This window comes from Hemicordylus capensis, chromosome 1 (assembly GCF_027244095.1).
Source record: "Hemicordylus capensis ecotype Gifberg chromosome 1, rHemCap1.1.pri, whole genome shotgun sequence".
Taxonomy (NCBI): Eukaryota; Metazoa; Chordata; class Lepidosauria; order Squamata; family Cordylidae; genus Hemicordylus; species Hemicordylus capensis.
In genome coordinates, this window is record NC_069657.1 from 293455980 (window position 1) to 293472778 (window position 16799).

General features: G+C 44.1%; 1 protein-coding gene across 5 annotated transcripts in view; it reads left to right on the forward strand.

Annotated features, from left to right (window-relative positions):
* LOC128340871 (uncharacterized) overlaps positions 1–16799 on the forward strand; it is a 72821-nt gene that overhangs the window by 907 nt on the left and 55115 nt on the right. The window lies entirely within an intron of this gene.

Sequence of the window (16799 nt, forward strand, 5' to 3'; positions counted from 1 at the left end):
TTAATTTTTTAAGAATTTCAAATAGGGGTTCTGTGGGAGGGATTCCTGAAGTGTTTAAATTTAAATAAATTTAAAACATATTTAAATTTTTATATATATATATATATATATATATATATATATATATATATATATATTTAAATATATTTAAATTTAAATAAATTTAAAATAAAATAAATTTAAATTAATTAAACTAATTAAATTAGTTTAAATTCCCTCCTCAATTTTTTTTTTAATTTTTAAAAAACGCTGTGGCTTCTGTGTGCCCACTGCCCACTGGCAATGGATGTCACACTCACCCCACTTTTCCTCTTTCTGTTCTCATCCTCCTAAATTTTAACTCCCCTTGTTAGTTAAGGCTTAAATTTAAAACCCCCAAAAGAGATGGCTGGGAAGGTAGGTGCCAGGGAGAGGGGTGGGTGATGCTAGTCATGGAGAGTGTGGTGACAGGGCCTTGCTCTCTGAATTGCTCCCGCCCCTACTTTCATACACAGGCTAGACATTTTGGGTCTGCCTGGTCCCACACTGAGGCCTGTGGCTGGGCAGGAATTAGGGGGGAAGGCCTCCCCTGTCAGGGAAAAAGCTCTTCCCATGCCAGCTGTGAAGGACGTGCAGGCAGGGCCAGCTGCAGTCCAGCCAGATCCATCTTAAATCTGTCTCACCATCTTCCCCAATGTCCCCGGCAGGGGTGCTGTGTGGGAGCCCTTGGGCTGTGTCTGAGGAGGGCTAGGAGGAAGTAATCATGCTTCCTGCCCCAGAACTTCCCAGGCAAGCTCTTAGGGTGGTGGTGGTGGTGGTGTGTCTGAGAAGGACCCAGCAGCCCCACCACCACCCAAGCAGCCATGTGCCGGAGAGTCCAGTGGCAGCATGGTGTGGGATCACTTTGAGCTTTTGCGTGGTGATCCTTCCAATGCTGGTGATCCTTCCAATGCTGCCTGCACCCACTGCAGGACACAGGTCAGTAGGTGCAAGGACCCTATGCATTTCATAATGTCAGGTATGCTGTTTCACCTGCAGCAGCATCACCCAAGGATCCTTGGCCATGCAGCAGTAGGCCAAGTGTGCCCTTGAGTAGCAGTGGTAAGTCAGTGGCTCCAGCCTCTTGACAGTTTGTGATTCGTGGGGATGTGGACAAGCTGCTTGGAGTGATGCGGCCTACCACCTGTTCTCTTGACCCTTGCCCAACATGACTAATACTATCTGGCAGGGAGGTTGTTGTAGAAGGCCTAGTAGAGATCATAAATGCTTCTCTGAGGAAGGGCAGGATGCCTCCTTACCTTAAGGAGGCAATTATTAGACCACTTCTGAAGAAGCCTGCCCTGGATTCCTCAGAGTTGAGAAACTATAGGCCTGTCTCCAACCTTCTGTGGCTGGGCAAGGTAACTGAGAGGGTGGTGGCCTCTGAACTCCAGGCAGTCTTGGATGAAGCTGATTATCTAGACCCGATTCAGACCAGCTTCCAGGCAGGGTATGGGGTGAAGACTGACTTGGTCACCTGATGGATGATCTCCAATTGGGAATTGACAGAGGAAGTGTGACTCTGTTGGTCCTTTTGGACCTCTCTGCGGTTTTCGATACTATCAACCATAGTATCCTTCTGGAGCGTCTGAGGGGATTGAGGCTGGGAGACACTGCTTTGCAGTGGTTCCACTCTTACCTCTCAGGCAGATTCCAGATGGTGTCCCTCGGGGACTGTTGGTCTTCAAAAACTGAACTTCGGTATGGTGTCCCTCAGGGCTCTGTATTGTCTCCAATGTTGTTTAACATCTACATGAAACTACTGGGAGAGATCATCAGGAGATTTGGTGCAGGGTGTTATCATTATGCTGATGACACCCAAATCTTTTTCTCCATGTCAACACCATCAGGAGAAGGAATAACTTCCCTAAATGCCTGCCTGGAGGCAGTGATGGGCTGGATGAGAGGTAACAGGCTGAGACTGAATCAAGATAAGACAGAGGTACTTATTGTGTGGGGTCGGAATTCGAGAGATGATTTTGATCTGCCAGTTCTGGATGGGGTCACACTTCCCCAGAAGGAACAGGTAAGCAGTCTGGGGTTGCTTCTGGACACAAACTTCTCCCTGGTGTCCCAGATTGATGCAGTGGCCAGAGGTGCCTTTTATCAGCTTTGGCTGATACACCAGCTGTGTCCATTTCTTGAGATAAATGACTTCAGAACAGTAGTACATCTGCTGGTCACCTCCAGACTTGATTACTGCAATGCACTCTATGTGGGGCTGCCTTCGTACGTAGTCTGGAAACTGCAGTTCCAGAATGCAGCAGCCAGGTTGGTCTCTGGGTCATCTTGGAGAGACCATATCACTCCTATCTTAAAAGATCTACACTGGTTACAAATAAGTTTCTGGGCAAAGTACAAGGTTTTAGTTATAAACTATAAAGCCCTAAACAGCTTGGGCCCTGGGTATTTAAGAGAATGCCTTCTTCGCTATGAACCACACCTCCCATTGAGATCATCAAGTGAGGTTCATCTGTAGTTGCCACCAGCTCATCTGGTACTATTCAGGGAGCGGCCTTCTCCGTTGCTGCACCAAGGCTTTGGAACACATTCTCTGCTGAAATAAGATCCTCCCAAACTCTTACAACTTTTAAAAAGCCAGTCAAGACACATTTGTCCATCCAGGCTTTTAATTAGATATTGTTTAAATTGTGTTTTTAATAGTTTTAATGCACTTGGACATAAGGAGACAAAGTCCAAACATGACAGGCTAGCTCCCCACACAGGTCCTGCTGCTTCTATGGCCACTCTTGTGAACCAGTGTCACAAGATCACTGGCTATTTCCACTGGAGTGAAAAGGTGAAGCAGCTTGAGCTAGGTCTGCCTGAACACCTGATCCCTCAGGATGTTCCTAGCCAGTGGAACTCCATCTTTTTCTTGCTCTGCAGGAGTAAAAGGGAGCCATCCACAGCCTGGCAAGGTGTAGTGGCTTGGAGGTGTGCAACCTGTCCAATACGGACTGGCAGCTCCAGTCCAACCTCATCTTAGTACTTGATATGTCTTTTGCTGCCACGAAACTGTACTGAGGCAGTTACTCTGAGCCAGGCTTTGCCTGCTGCTCTTCTCCTTGAGAAAACAATGGGTGAGCTTCAGACCACTTTGACCTCTAGGGATAGAACTGCTCTGGCAGGTCGGCTGAGGACTAGAGTACACTTAGTTTAGTCTTCTCAAGCAGTTGCGAACCCAGACCCAAATAATGACAGGGCATGCGTAGTTGGAAGAAACTAGGGCCACTTTATTAAATATTTACTAAACCTGCAATGAGGAATGGAACTAAAATGTGGGTATCCCCTATGTGGGTGAATCTCATAGGAGGTATGCCCATAGGAGGGCGAAGGACTAGGCTTTGATTTGACTCAGTACCAGTCCAAACCTCATCTCAACTATGAGGTTACCCCCAATGAAGGAATGAATGCCAGCCCACCTCAGACCAGGTTGTGAGGCACTGAGCGGCATTCAAGTGGGAGTGGATCCACCCTTCAACCAGTTTACTAATTCCCCACTGCAGGTCCCAGCGGAAGATGCCGTTCCCACGGTCCAACAAATGGACCAAACATCTGGCCAAAACCAGGAAACATCCTGAGCCATCATCTCAGGATACTGAATCACACATCCACCCATAGCAACCACAGCACAGCCAATCTCGTGGTTAACCTCACATCTAACCTGATTAAAACATCAGATGCTGCCATGGCCCCGCCATTGCAATCTCAGAATCATGTTGGACCAAACCAAGACAAGATCCAGAAACTGAACTTTCAATCTCCGAAAATCGTCTATTGCCTGCAATATGAGAGCCTTGCCTTGAAGCAAGCTGATATTGTTACCCCGCAAATGAATCACCAATATATGGGGAACTCTCCTCTTAGAAATATACTTAAACAAGGTTGGAAAAAACTCAATCCATGCCACTCCGCGACAACCCAACCAATCAACTTCAGCCATGGCAGCAAAGCCCGTCTGGGTTCCTGTACTGGTCATGCAAACTCTTCTACTGGCCCAGAACACGAGAACATGTAGCTGTGCCCATATATCAACACCCGGTAAGGAGGTCACAGAATTCCTGAAGAAAAAAATAAATACCAAAATTGTGGAAAGAAAAAAAAGAAATTCCAAAATTGTCATTTATGTTTCAAGGGACGAATATACCTCTGACATGCCGATGAGTGCCACCATCTTATTGCCCTAATCTGAGCCTCTGAAATGCCAGCCACAACCACCGAAGACTCTGCTCCTATGCAATAAGAATGAGTGCCTTAATTGGCTGGATGACGACCCATTTTACATTTTGCTTCCAGGACCAATGCCCAGAATTGGTAGCGTGTCAACGGGAAGGCATCCTCATGGCTAAAGAGTGGACCCTGACTGTCACCTTGCACACTTATGTAGTTGGACAGTGCTTGAACTGGGCATAACGTGTCTGGGGTACTGACAGAAAATTCAGCCACTGATCCTTTTCCGTGTCGGTAGGTTTTAGTGAAATGAATAGTTAGTTCCACCCCACTTTTCACCAAACACATGCCCCCTTGTTGAAGCGAGCAGGCAGAAGCATCCCACTTAGATGCCACTACCAGCTCACCAACCTGCATGATATCAAAAAAAGGAGTCAAAATAGCTGCTCTAAACAACAGTACTTCAAAATCCAAAGAGCAAATATTATTAAGATGAGTCAACAACTTGTTTATTATAGAAGGTGAAATGGACTAACGAGTGTCAGGGTGGACCCGCGATTCATGGGCCCATCCTTCCAGGGCTTGATAATAGATGCTAAATCCCTGGCCGCCAGCAGCAATAGAGTGCATCTGGAGCTCCGCCTCCAACAAAATTTTTCTGACTGCCAAAAGGGAAATAATGTTAAGTCCAGAAATAAACTCCAACCAGACCACGGCATCCTCCCTTATATCTCAATTTTTCCTAATGTGTTGATGGGGAGCTCTAATCCCCATCGTAGCAACACACAGAAGTCTAATAAAAGCTCTTCCTGGAGCTATGACATGGCATGCAAAATTTAAATTCCCTATTATGCTCTGCAGATCTTTAAGTGTAATTTTCTTAAATGCCAGTAATTGTCTCAGGAGCTGTTCCGAGTCTCCTTGTCCATGGGTAAACGGCAACACTGTGCTATGATATCAATTTCTATGCCCCAAAAAATTAGGCAGGGAGCTGGGCCCTCTGTTTTTTCCACACCCAGGGCATTCCCAGCTCCCGAGACAATTCATAGAATGTATCCACGAGATAAATACACATTATGGTCACTACTGGACCTGAAAAAAGGAAATAATCAAGGTAGTGTACTACTGATGTAGTAGTACATCAGACCAGCATATGATTGTATGCTGGTACATTCCTTCAAGGCCCAGTCCAGAAAAGAACTAAAGCACTCGAAAGCCGAGCAAGAGATTGAACAACCCATCAGAAGAGCACGATCCACATAGTAAACATCTTCAAACAGAAATCCCAAGAGGTCAAAATCATCAGGGTGAATTGGCAACAAACGAAAAGCTGATTTAATGTTGCATTTTGCCATAAGGGCGCTCTTGCTTTTGGCTCACACCATATTAATGGCTAATTCAAACGAGCCGCACAGAGACGTAAGTTTGGGCGGGGTATAAATTTGATAAATAAATAAATAATAAATAATATTGAACCGAACATAAGTTTGGTGGAATTGCATCATTTACCGAGCTATCTATGGGGAATAATGAATGGTGTATTAAATGAAATTCCCCCATTGCTTTTTAAGGAACCACACCCAAGGGGGAAACCCTCAAGTTAGGCAATAGGGGTTCCTTAAAGGGGCCCCAAACCCACCCTTCCGTAACCTCCTTATTAATCTTCTCACACACTATGTGCTGCATCCCCACTTTTGATTTCAGGTTTTGTGACCTAAATGCCATGCCCTTTTGTGACCTAAATGCCATACCCTGGTAAGGTATCCTAAAACTAAGTTTTAATCCCTCCCATAAATAAAGTCTATCATGAAGATTAGGGTAATGTTGAAGCAATGACCAAAGGGGATACAATTTTATGGGACTAGGTCTCTTTGGCAGACAGGGGGTCGCCTAGGTCCAGGTAAGTTCTTCTGACCCCACCACCGCTTGGATCAGAGACAATTAGAAAAGGAGTGGGGACCACTGCAGACCAAACAGTTCTGGCAAAAAGGGCATTGTTGACCATTACATGATCCCATAATGCCAAACTCCCAACAAAACTGTGGGTTTGAGTTTCTGCAGGACTACTTTGTAAAGTAGTCCTTGTAAAGCACTAAGGTCAGCCCTTCTGTAAAATTTAGATAAATTTCAGTTCTACTATGAAGGATGATACAGATAGAGGCTGTTCTCACAAGCGGCCAAGACGGGGCTAGGGCCGCTAAGTCTGGGTTTGGCTGCCCATGGGAACTGCTGAGACCCACTCTGCTCCTGGTAGTTCCTCTGCAGCAAACCTGGCTAAGAAGCTGGGCTCTTAAATGAGGTTAAGGGGGCAAGCACTCTCTTAACCCCATTCTATTGACTGTGTGGCAGTGCCGGCTGCTTCCAGACAGCACTGAAACACTGATAAGCACCCACCCATCACTGGGGATCCCTACAATGCATTGCACATGCATGAAGTGCACTGTGGTATTTCTGGGGTCCAAGACAATGGGTCCCAATCCCCACACCTCTGTGCTGCCCATGGCAGCCGCTGATAGTCTGGACACGCAATTAGCATACCGAGCAACCCCATATTGCTTGTCTGTAGGGAAGGTGAGCTTCTGCTGCCTTCTCCAGCACCCATCCTCAAGCCCTTTCACTCAGTTGCAAGAAAGCACTCAAGGAGTTTTCACTGAGTGGCCTTAGAAAATAATATCACACTCCAGACAAACATTCTGAAACTAGTTTATAAGTAGATCAAAAAGAGAGAGGTCAAAAATAATGAGGACAGAATACCATGAGATGAATTGTTAAGTAACTGCTTATATGGTATCTGGGACTAGCAAGTGATTATCACATTGCCTAAATTTGGAAATCCTTGCTAGAATACAATGCTCTAAAAGAAGAAATATGTTCCTGTTGTAGCCTACTACTACTGTCCTTGTTCTTCAGACTCAACCTTGCAGGTTGGGTGGTAATTTGACAGGTTCTTCATTGAGATTCATTATAAGAAAAAGTTATAATACACCAAGGAATCTGAAATACTTAAATTTTCCCCCAAATTCACAAGAGTGTGCCAACTGCTTGCAGCCTGGGTGGTAACATGGCACCCATGATGCCCTATCCCTCAACCCACTTTGGGGTGCATAGGCACTACCCATGGGGAATAACAGGGCTGCTTTGAACCCTATGGGAGAAAAAACAAACACCAGGAAAAAATTTTAAAAGCCTAAAAACAACTGTTTGTCATATCACCCATCTGCAGTTTTAGTGGTAGGCAGCACCCATGGTGCCCTGCCACCCAACCTACTTTGGTGCCCTCTACTAGTCACCCATGGGTGGCAGTGGGGTGCTTTGCATCCCCATTGCTCCCTATAGGTGAATCAAGTTGCTGCACACCCCACAGCTAATTGCTATCTGTCCCTCCCCCCAGCAGAAGAGTGACAACAGGCATGATAATGCAAAACAACATGTATCACCACAGCAGAGAGAGAGAACTTTTACAATACTGGCTCTCCCCACAAGCAGAAGAGTGACAACACACATTGCAGCATTAAATCCACAGCACAGAGAGAACTGTTGCTGTCCCTCCCCCACCACCAGCAGAAGAGTGACAACAGCACACATTGCAACAAAAAATCCACAATATCAACCTATTGTTGATATTGTGTCACCCTTCTGCAAACATTAAATTTGAATAAAATTGAAGTTTGACCACTTTATTTGTAATCTGCTTTTATTTTCTGAAAGATTACATAGAAACTATGCCCAAAATGTCATCATAACTTCTCAGTATATTACTTCTAAGAGAAGAAATCAATCAAAACAGCAATGTATGGGGATGAGAGATAATAAACGAACCACCAGATCCTATGCAGGTTAATATTCAGTTTCATGCAATGCTGAGGAAACTTTGAACTTGTTGGACTTCAAATATTTTGCTGAAGTTTACATTCTGTTAGTGTGTGGATTTGAGAGATGCAAACAGCCAACAATGAGAACAATGAGGCCTAGTTGCATGAACGAAAAGCCACTTCTTTTGTGGGCAGGCAAGTGACCAGCCGCTGCCAAGAAGAGCAACTGAGGCAAACACAACTGTGAGGATTTGAGTGGCTGATGGCGAGTCAGGCAAGCGTTTAGCCACTGCCTGCAGGAAGAAGCCATCTCTACAATTCTGAAATCAGCATGGTTTCATCTGACTGAGGGCTGAGTCAGCATTTGCAAGGCTGGGATGGTCACTTCTGGGCTTTAGCCTGTCTGGTTTGAGTGTTTCATTTATCTTTTTCTTGTCCAATTTCTTAATAATAATAATTTCTAGGAATAATTTATAGGAATATAAGAGGTAATGGTTTGGAGTAAGTAAATAAAAATGAATTAGAATTAGTAAATGATGGAGTGAGTAAATGAATAGATAAATTGGGAGTGTGTAAATTGATTAAGTTGAACTGAGTCAAGTAGATGGGACTGAAGCAATTCCCTGGCAATAAATAGAAGTAGCAGTTAAGAAAGAAAGAAAGAAAGAAAGAAAGAAAGAAAGAAAGAAAGAAAGAAAGAAAGAAAGAAAGCCTTTTCTTGATTAAAGTAAAAGGTTGACTTATATTACTGTATGTATAAAAAATAATAAGAATATTTTGAGTTAATTTAATAGTGGAAATAATAATAAAGTAATAATAAATGAATTGATAAAAGAGGCTGGGTATTCATGTGTTTACGTTTATGTGCATAGAGGAGTGTTTATAAAACTGAATAAAATATAGTTAATTATGGCCCCAAAGAAAGGATGGGAAAAGGGAAGACACCTGGCCCAAGGAGGCCAGTTCAGCAGCCTGAACCCCTTGCATCCTTCTTCAGAAGACGAGAACCAGATGGTTATTACCCATATCCTGTCCTGCTTAGATGCATTGGAAGCACAGAAAAAAGGTGGTGAGAATTCCGGTTCTAGACCAAAATGGGGTTCTAAATCCAGTAGCCAGGCTAACAGGCAGCTTCAGCTCTTGCAGTCTATTGAGGCCAGGCTTGATGTGTTGGACAAGGGGCCAGGTGAAGAAGTTGTGGTCGTCAAAACCACTTGTCAAAGAGGCCTTCCCAATGTAACACCTTGGATTCAGACATGGGTCCAGCAGTTGAGTCTGAGTCTTATCCTCCTTGGGTTTGGCAGCTGTCTCAGGTATGGGGTGGTATGCCTTTTTGGCCTCCTGGCCTAGGCTTGCCCACAGCTGCCTGGATGGATTCTACATCAACCCCTGTTAGTAAACAATCTTCTGAAACTCCAAGGCAAGTCTCCAGCAACACACCATCATCCTGGGATGAGCAATGGGCTGCTGAAAAATCTGTTAAGCTGGGGCCTTGTACAAAGAGTTCTAACACCAGAGAGGAGAGGATAGAATCCTATCCTTATGGTGATGTGTCTTTTCCATTAGGTGATCACCTTTTAATGTCCACAAAAGAAAAGAAAAATCAGAAAAATGAGTATGTCGACATTTTCTCCTTATTATATCGTGAAACAGAAACTCAAGACAAGGATCGGACTGATCCAAAGGAGAGGGGGAAATTAAGGTGAAAACTATGGATCACAATTGATCAAATTGGTTGGTGGGTTTTATGGAGGTATTAAAAATTGGCACAAGCACCATCTTTGATAAAACATTTAGATATAATTTATCGTGCATTTACTGAATTTAGTGGGCCGGCTTGGGCGAGGTATGAGGAAGCGTTTCAGCTCAGCCCAGCTCTAGATCCCTCCCTTCCATGAGACATTCCTCAGCCAACCATGCAGCTTCTGAATATGGCCCCCAATTGTCCCATATTTGAGGAACATTTGGATAGTGGGCATTGGTCGTGCAGTCTGCCCCTAAAACTTCTCCAGGTCTATCTGGCTGTGAATGAGTTGAGAGACAAAATATTCTCTGGACTGACACAAACCTTGATAGGAACAACTCCCCACCCACCCCGCCCACACACACACACACACACACACAATTCCAGGTAAGGCTCTCTTGGAAATATGAACAATACAATCGAAGAATCATTACCCTTTATGTTGCAATTATTGTATTTCAATGTCAGTTCCATGTTTTACCACTAATTATATTTTTTTCAAGCTGACAGGGTTTTTTTACTGCTTAATACAATTAATTTTCTTTTCACATGCAAGCTTCTACATGGCTGGTGAAATGCACAGTCTGAAAGTTGAAGGTTCAGCATTTGAAGGTTCAGCATTGGTCCTTTTGCAGCATTTGAGAGAAGACTAGAAGTTGAGGATGTAGGAGAAGAATGGTAGTTCAGTCCCCAAATAGCAGAGCAAATCCAGTTTGGGGAGAATTCAGCGAAGTAAGAGGTCTGGAGAAAGTTCTTTAAGTATGAAGAACAAGGATTTATTTAGAAGTTACAAAAGGATAGGAAAGCTGAGCTTATGGCTGGAAGGGGAGAGAGAATAAACAAACAGCTACCTCTGGAGAGACAAAATGGTGACTACCACTGGAAGAACAAAGAGGGGAGGAGTCCAGCAATTTTATTTTATCCATGACTGTAACACACACACACCCAATGGTCACTGTGAGACATTGCAGCTGAGAGTGGATACTGCCAGGGTCCTAGCTCCAACACTCCTTCTCAACGGCTCGTGCTGCTTTCTATAAGTCCCAGCTTCTCTCTCAAGGTTTTGATACTATCCCTGGGCAATGGCTTAGTTAGTTGCTATACCTCTTGTCATTAGTTTAGTCTTCTTTACATTACATTTAATCATAGTCCCATTTTTTCACTGTGCTCCTAGAGCTTGCAGATCATCCACATTACTAGAGCTTGCAGATCATCCACATTCTCAGCTATCAGAATGGTGTCATCAGCATAGCACAAGTTTGTTTTATTGCTGTAAATCACCTAGAGACTTTGGTAGTGGTGGGCGGTATACAAATATGTTTTAAAAAATAAATATTTACTGTAAAAAAATTAAAATTACAAATAATTTGTTCCCCCCCCCAACAGTTATTCTCGAACAGGTTACAAAATGTTTTACTGCTTGATGAGGTAACACTCGATCGATACACATAGCATGGAGAATTTGATGTTGCTTTCTGGTGATTTTAGCACCATCCTGCTAAATATTTGACTGTTTTGGTTAATATCTTTTGCTATATTTGGTTAATGTGCCTTTCATGCCAAATATTTAATATTTTAAATATGTTCATGTTTTCAATGTATGTGCACTTTTAGTTGTAGTAGTAGTATGTGCACTCCCCCGAAGGGTGTAAAGGTTAGTTTTTTTCTGAACTGGAGCGGGGTTCGAGGAGGTCCGGACTAAACTGGCCCAGTCAGGTTCGAGTCCAGTCTGGAATCGAACCGAATTGGGCCAGCCAGTCCCATGCACATCCCTACAAGAGAACAGGTGATAAGGAGAACTTCTCCAAGCAGCTTGTCCATGTCCTTGTGAGTCACAAACTGAAACTGATCCAACCTAACAATACAAGAAGAGTTGCTGGACACCTCCATAATAGACTGCAATAACCATGGAATCCAGTTCGGCTGGATAACTGTGGAATCCAATCCAAGGGATTTTATCTGCCAAAAAAATCAGTAAACGTGTCACAGTGAGTCACTAGGGATGTGCACCAGACAGGTCTGGGGCCATGTTAGAGGCCTCTGAACCAGTCCGGATTGGGGCCATGCGCGTGCGTGCCACACACGTCACACATTGCATGTGCATGCAACATGTGATGTGTGTGGCGCGTGTGTGCGGTGGCGGCAACGGGCGTGCACACGCCACAATGGGCGCATGCGTGCACTCAACTTCCCTTTTTGCTGGGCAATGACAGGGGCAGGGGCAGCAGGGAGGAACGCTGCCACCCCAAAAACTTTGCTAAAAGGTCAAGCGCTGGAGGGGGGAAAGCGACAGGAGGGGTAAGTACTACCCCCCCGCCCTTAAAGCTACATACCCCCAGTGCCGGACTGCACCTCCGTGGTTCCGTGCACATCCCTACGATTCACTGTTGGCTCTAAATGCTGACTCAAGGGAGGAGGGGTACATACTATTTCCCTCACAACCCTAGACAACTCTTCTGGATGTGAGTTTTCTTGCTCCACAACAGAGTACCCTGCAAACTTTACAGACAAGGCTGTTACCCCGAATCTCCTCCAGAAGACAGTGTGTGCGTCACACAACAGCCAAGCTTACCCCAGTCCATTTGAGATCCTTGGAAGCACTCCACACACAAATCGGGTTTCGTCTTCCGAATTCTATCTTATCTCGATGTGTGTCCGGGTTTTTAAAACCCTGATTTTAAGCTACATTTTCTGAAAATGATGGAGGAGAGGCACTGACGTAGAATCATTCACATGATATCAGGGAAACCCTCTTTAGGAGTGCAGATATAGGCTTTAGAAATCTCCCCCCCCCATTGGCTAGAGGGAAAACACGGAGGCATGCAATGTGAACCTTCACCAAAAAACCTCCCAAAAGCAGAGGGGAGGGGCTGCTTCCCTCAATGCCGCAAGTGTAATTCAAAGTGGCTTCACTCAACAGTCACCCCGTAGCATGAAGCCATGTGTGAATAACTCACTGGCAGGAGAAGCTGGGACCAGACTGGACCACTAGCCTCCTTCAACCAAGTCTCTGTGATACACACCAGTTCAGCTTCCTCATCCACAATCAAGTAGTGGATGATTTCTATTTTATTTTGAACTGACCTGGTATTACAAAGGTTCTGTGCTCATCAAGGTAATATAGCTGGCAGAAGAGCTGGAAGGGCTAACAGCTATTAAGTTTCTGATCTCCCTTCCCCTGTAATGGCCTGCTGCCCTGCCAATGCCACAACTTCTTCTGTTCCCCACCCTCATTGGAATAGTTGCCCCAGGGGCACCGAACACCACTCCTGTATCCTCATCTCCAGATAAACCAAAACATATACCTATATCAGGCCAAAGCTACATGTAACAGAGGAAGTATAACTGGTGACAGCATGTCCTACCCTAGCCCTCAGTCCCATCCCCAAAGACCACCACCAAAGGCTGGCCCCCTTTGGTGGCTGGCTTCAGCGGCAGCCTATAGGTGGCCCATCATCAGCTGTACCTATAGCACAGCCTTGGCTTTTAGGGCAATAATGGCTGCAGCAGTCCTCCCTCTCCACCCAACAGACCCAGCTAAAAAAGGTCTTCCTATCAGCCAGGAGAGGGGAGAGGCCACCTTCCAAGATAAGAGACACCAATAAATGGCAGAACAGAGTCTGTATTGCCAACAGATCTTACAGTTTTCTTGATGTTCCAGCAGGCAAGAAAAACAAACAGAAAGTGAAAACAAAGTTTTAACCACCGGTCTTATTTACTAAGTAAAGGAGTAAAAAAATAAAATAAGCAAGCCTATTGTATTAAACTATAGCTTCCTCAGTACATTATAGAAATAGAACTGAGGTGCACAGCCAGAAGAAGCTGGACACCATCACATACAAACCACTACAATAAACATGCGGACACTGTTTTACATGATCCACATGGTCTCACTGATGCTGCAAATAACATTGAGGGTGCAGTTGGTCCCAGAGGCTGTTTGAAACAAGTGGTTGTGCAGTCAGTGCCACTTAGTTGTTCCTATTGTGACAAAGGGAAGCAACTGCATTAGCTCTAATTGCAAAACTGTTCAGTCTCAACAGTGCTGGGGCTGCCTTATGCATCTGCAATTTCCCGACATGGTTTGCAGCATTGACAAGGCAATGCATATCATATCATGTCAGCCTGTGTCTCAAACCAATTCATACTTCCATATTCATACTTTTCATATTCATGACATTGTGGTCATTGCTCAAAGCAGCTATGGAGATTTTTTTAATATTCTTTCCATAAAGCTGGCTGCCTCGTGTACCCATACTAGTACTGTATCTCTCTTGGAGCCAGAAACGCTTGTGTGGATACTTAGCACATGGGTCAGTTAGAATCTATGGCTGACATCCTGACTAAATTATTCAGTTATGAACTTGTCCTATTAATTTCAATGGGAATTCCACTGAGTAATTATTTAGTCAGGATATCAGTCAGTGGCACATACCAATACACATACCAATGCAGCTGACCTTTAGGGAGCTGTCACATGGGTGTTCACCACATCCTTTTGCAAACTCACACGCAAAACATTCCTTCATTATTTTCAACTGCTCACTAAATGCTCCAGGTAGGTTCATAATTTTTGTGGACTTAGGTTACATAATAATTGTGCAATTAGGTTACATAAACAATCATCATGCTTAGTGGTGGGAGAAACAGTGGTCTGTGCTCACAGTCATAGATATTTAAATCAGGTTATTCGAGTTAATAACTAGGATAATACAGCTTGTTTAAAACTATCCATTATCATGAAATAATGATGTTGGCTCATTTTCAGCTTTTTTACAGTTAGTTCTGTGAATTGTGGTTTCTTGCCAACAATTATCAACACTGGGGCTTTGCACAGAAGCTTTTTAAAAATTGACTTTGGGCTTAACACAAAGATAAATATTCTAACATGCACTAACCCCTGCTAATAGGGACTGCTAAATATGTGGTGACTCTCTTGTATTTAGCAGTGGGGAGAGCAACTGTCATCCTTCAATGTAGCACCACGTTCCTCCCAGAGAATGTTATTGGTGTCTTCCTAATGTTTCTTTTTAGATTGTGAGCTCTTTGGGGCCCAAAGCCCATTTTCTCTTTTCTTTTGCTATGTAAACCATTTTAAGAACTTTTTGATCAAAAGCTGCATATGAATATTCTAAATAAATAAAATGATAAATAGTTTAAACTAGAGGGGGGGAAACCCAAGAGCTGAAGCATGGAAATAAGTGCAGTAAAACTTCAAGACAGAATAAAAAGTCATATCATTCTCTTCCTTGGTGGAGAAAGTATGAATTATGCAAAAGCTATCCCTATTTTAAAAATCTAATAAAGAGTATTCCAGGACATCTACTGGTAACACGCCAAACTTTCAAAGGCAGAAAACCTTCTCTAATATTTTTCCGAAACCTGCCGCCTTATATCCTAAATTTTCATGTGTTATCTCAAGCAACCAGCATCAGAACAACCCTTCATCCCTTTCCATAGACAGCACTGATATAATTGCAAACTTCCTTACCATCTTACAGATCTGTATTCTAAAACGTACATTCTGGTTGTGTGCATGCTTAGCTAGAAGTAAGTCCCACTGTGTTCAATGGGACTTACTTCCACCCAACAGTGCATTGCTGCCTTAAACATGATAAGGTACTTTCAGCCTTTGCTCATATGAAAGAAGTCAACTGTTACACAAGGGTTTATCAAAGTTGGAGTGGGCCCAGAGACATGAAACAAAGATGGGCCTCTGCACAGCAACACACAGGGATTTCGCAGATAGCAAATTTACTTCGAAGTTCCCCAGGAGTGGTGGGTGTGCATTCGCACATTGGAGGGATTTACTTTGAAGTCCCTGCAAGGTATCGGGAAGCACTCCATACACAGTTTCAGTTTCCTCCTGCACACTGGAGCTTAGCTTGAATTTTTCCTGTTCTAAAAAGTTCCTCTTCCTACAGCAGCTTTTTGGGATACTTTGATGTACCCTGACATTGCTTCTGAGTTGTATGGAGGGGCCCCAGAGATACAGCAGCGACTATTTTTCTTTGCATTTTTAAACTTTTTTGCTGAGTGATCTTGTGGAACATCAGCAAGACCACTTCCGAGTTAATGGTCTTCCATACAACCACCGACCATCGTGAGGGGGAGGAAGAAAAAGCAAAAAGTATTTGCATGCTCATGCTTCTCAGCCTACCTGGCTGGCTTGGCTTACTCCCTTCACCTTCTCTGCAGCTTTTTTCCTCCCAGGCGGGTGGGTGGGACAGGGAGGGATGGAGGGAGGCCTCCAGCTGGGCGATCTTGTAGAAGACCCCTAAGAACAAGTTAATAATAATGTTTTAGAAGCGCACACCAGCATCCCACCTACTCCAGAAAGCTGTTGGCCAGAGAAAGACCCGGGAACAAGAAATATGAATGGTTCATGGGGAAAATTTGAAAAGACAGTGCATCAAAGCAGCCCTATGTGAACACCCTCAAAATAGTTAATATTTCAGTTTCAGGCTGAGGCTTCTATGTGACTAATGATTGGTTGTGTAATCCCATGATTAAACCTGCCATCTGGGAAAGCCCACAGTGAAAAACAAAATATTAGGGGTGTGCAATTAGGGTTTTCGGTGATTCAGTTCGGGACCCGAACCGAATCACCCCCGTTCTGTTCTGTGCCCGAACCTGGGCTACCCGAATCACCCCTGATTTGGGCAGAGGGCTGATTTGGGGGGAATTGTTAAAGTTTATGCGTCTTTAAGGTTTTTCCTCATAGGGTATACATGGAGCTTTCAGCAGCCCCATAATTGCACTTGGGGGGTGCTGGGGTGGCCCAGAGTGAGTGGTAGTGTAGTGCACATAGGGTGCAAACCACCCCCATGGGTTTCTAACCCATGGGGTACAGGGTTCTGTTGTTTCTGAGGTATTCTGAGTGTGGATTCTATGATAACAAATTAGAGTGGATTCATGGTGTTTCATTGAAAATCTCAATAGCTGTGTCAATTGGAAGAGCAGACACAGCAGGGAAGAGCAGACACAGCTGAGAAGGTGAGCAAGCCTTTCTAAACATCTAGCCTTTTCCCCTTCAAACAAACTAACAGGAA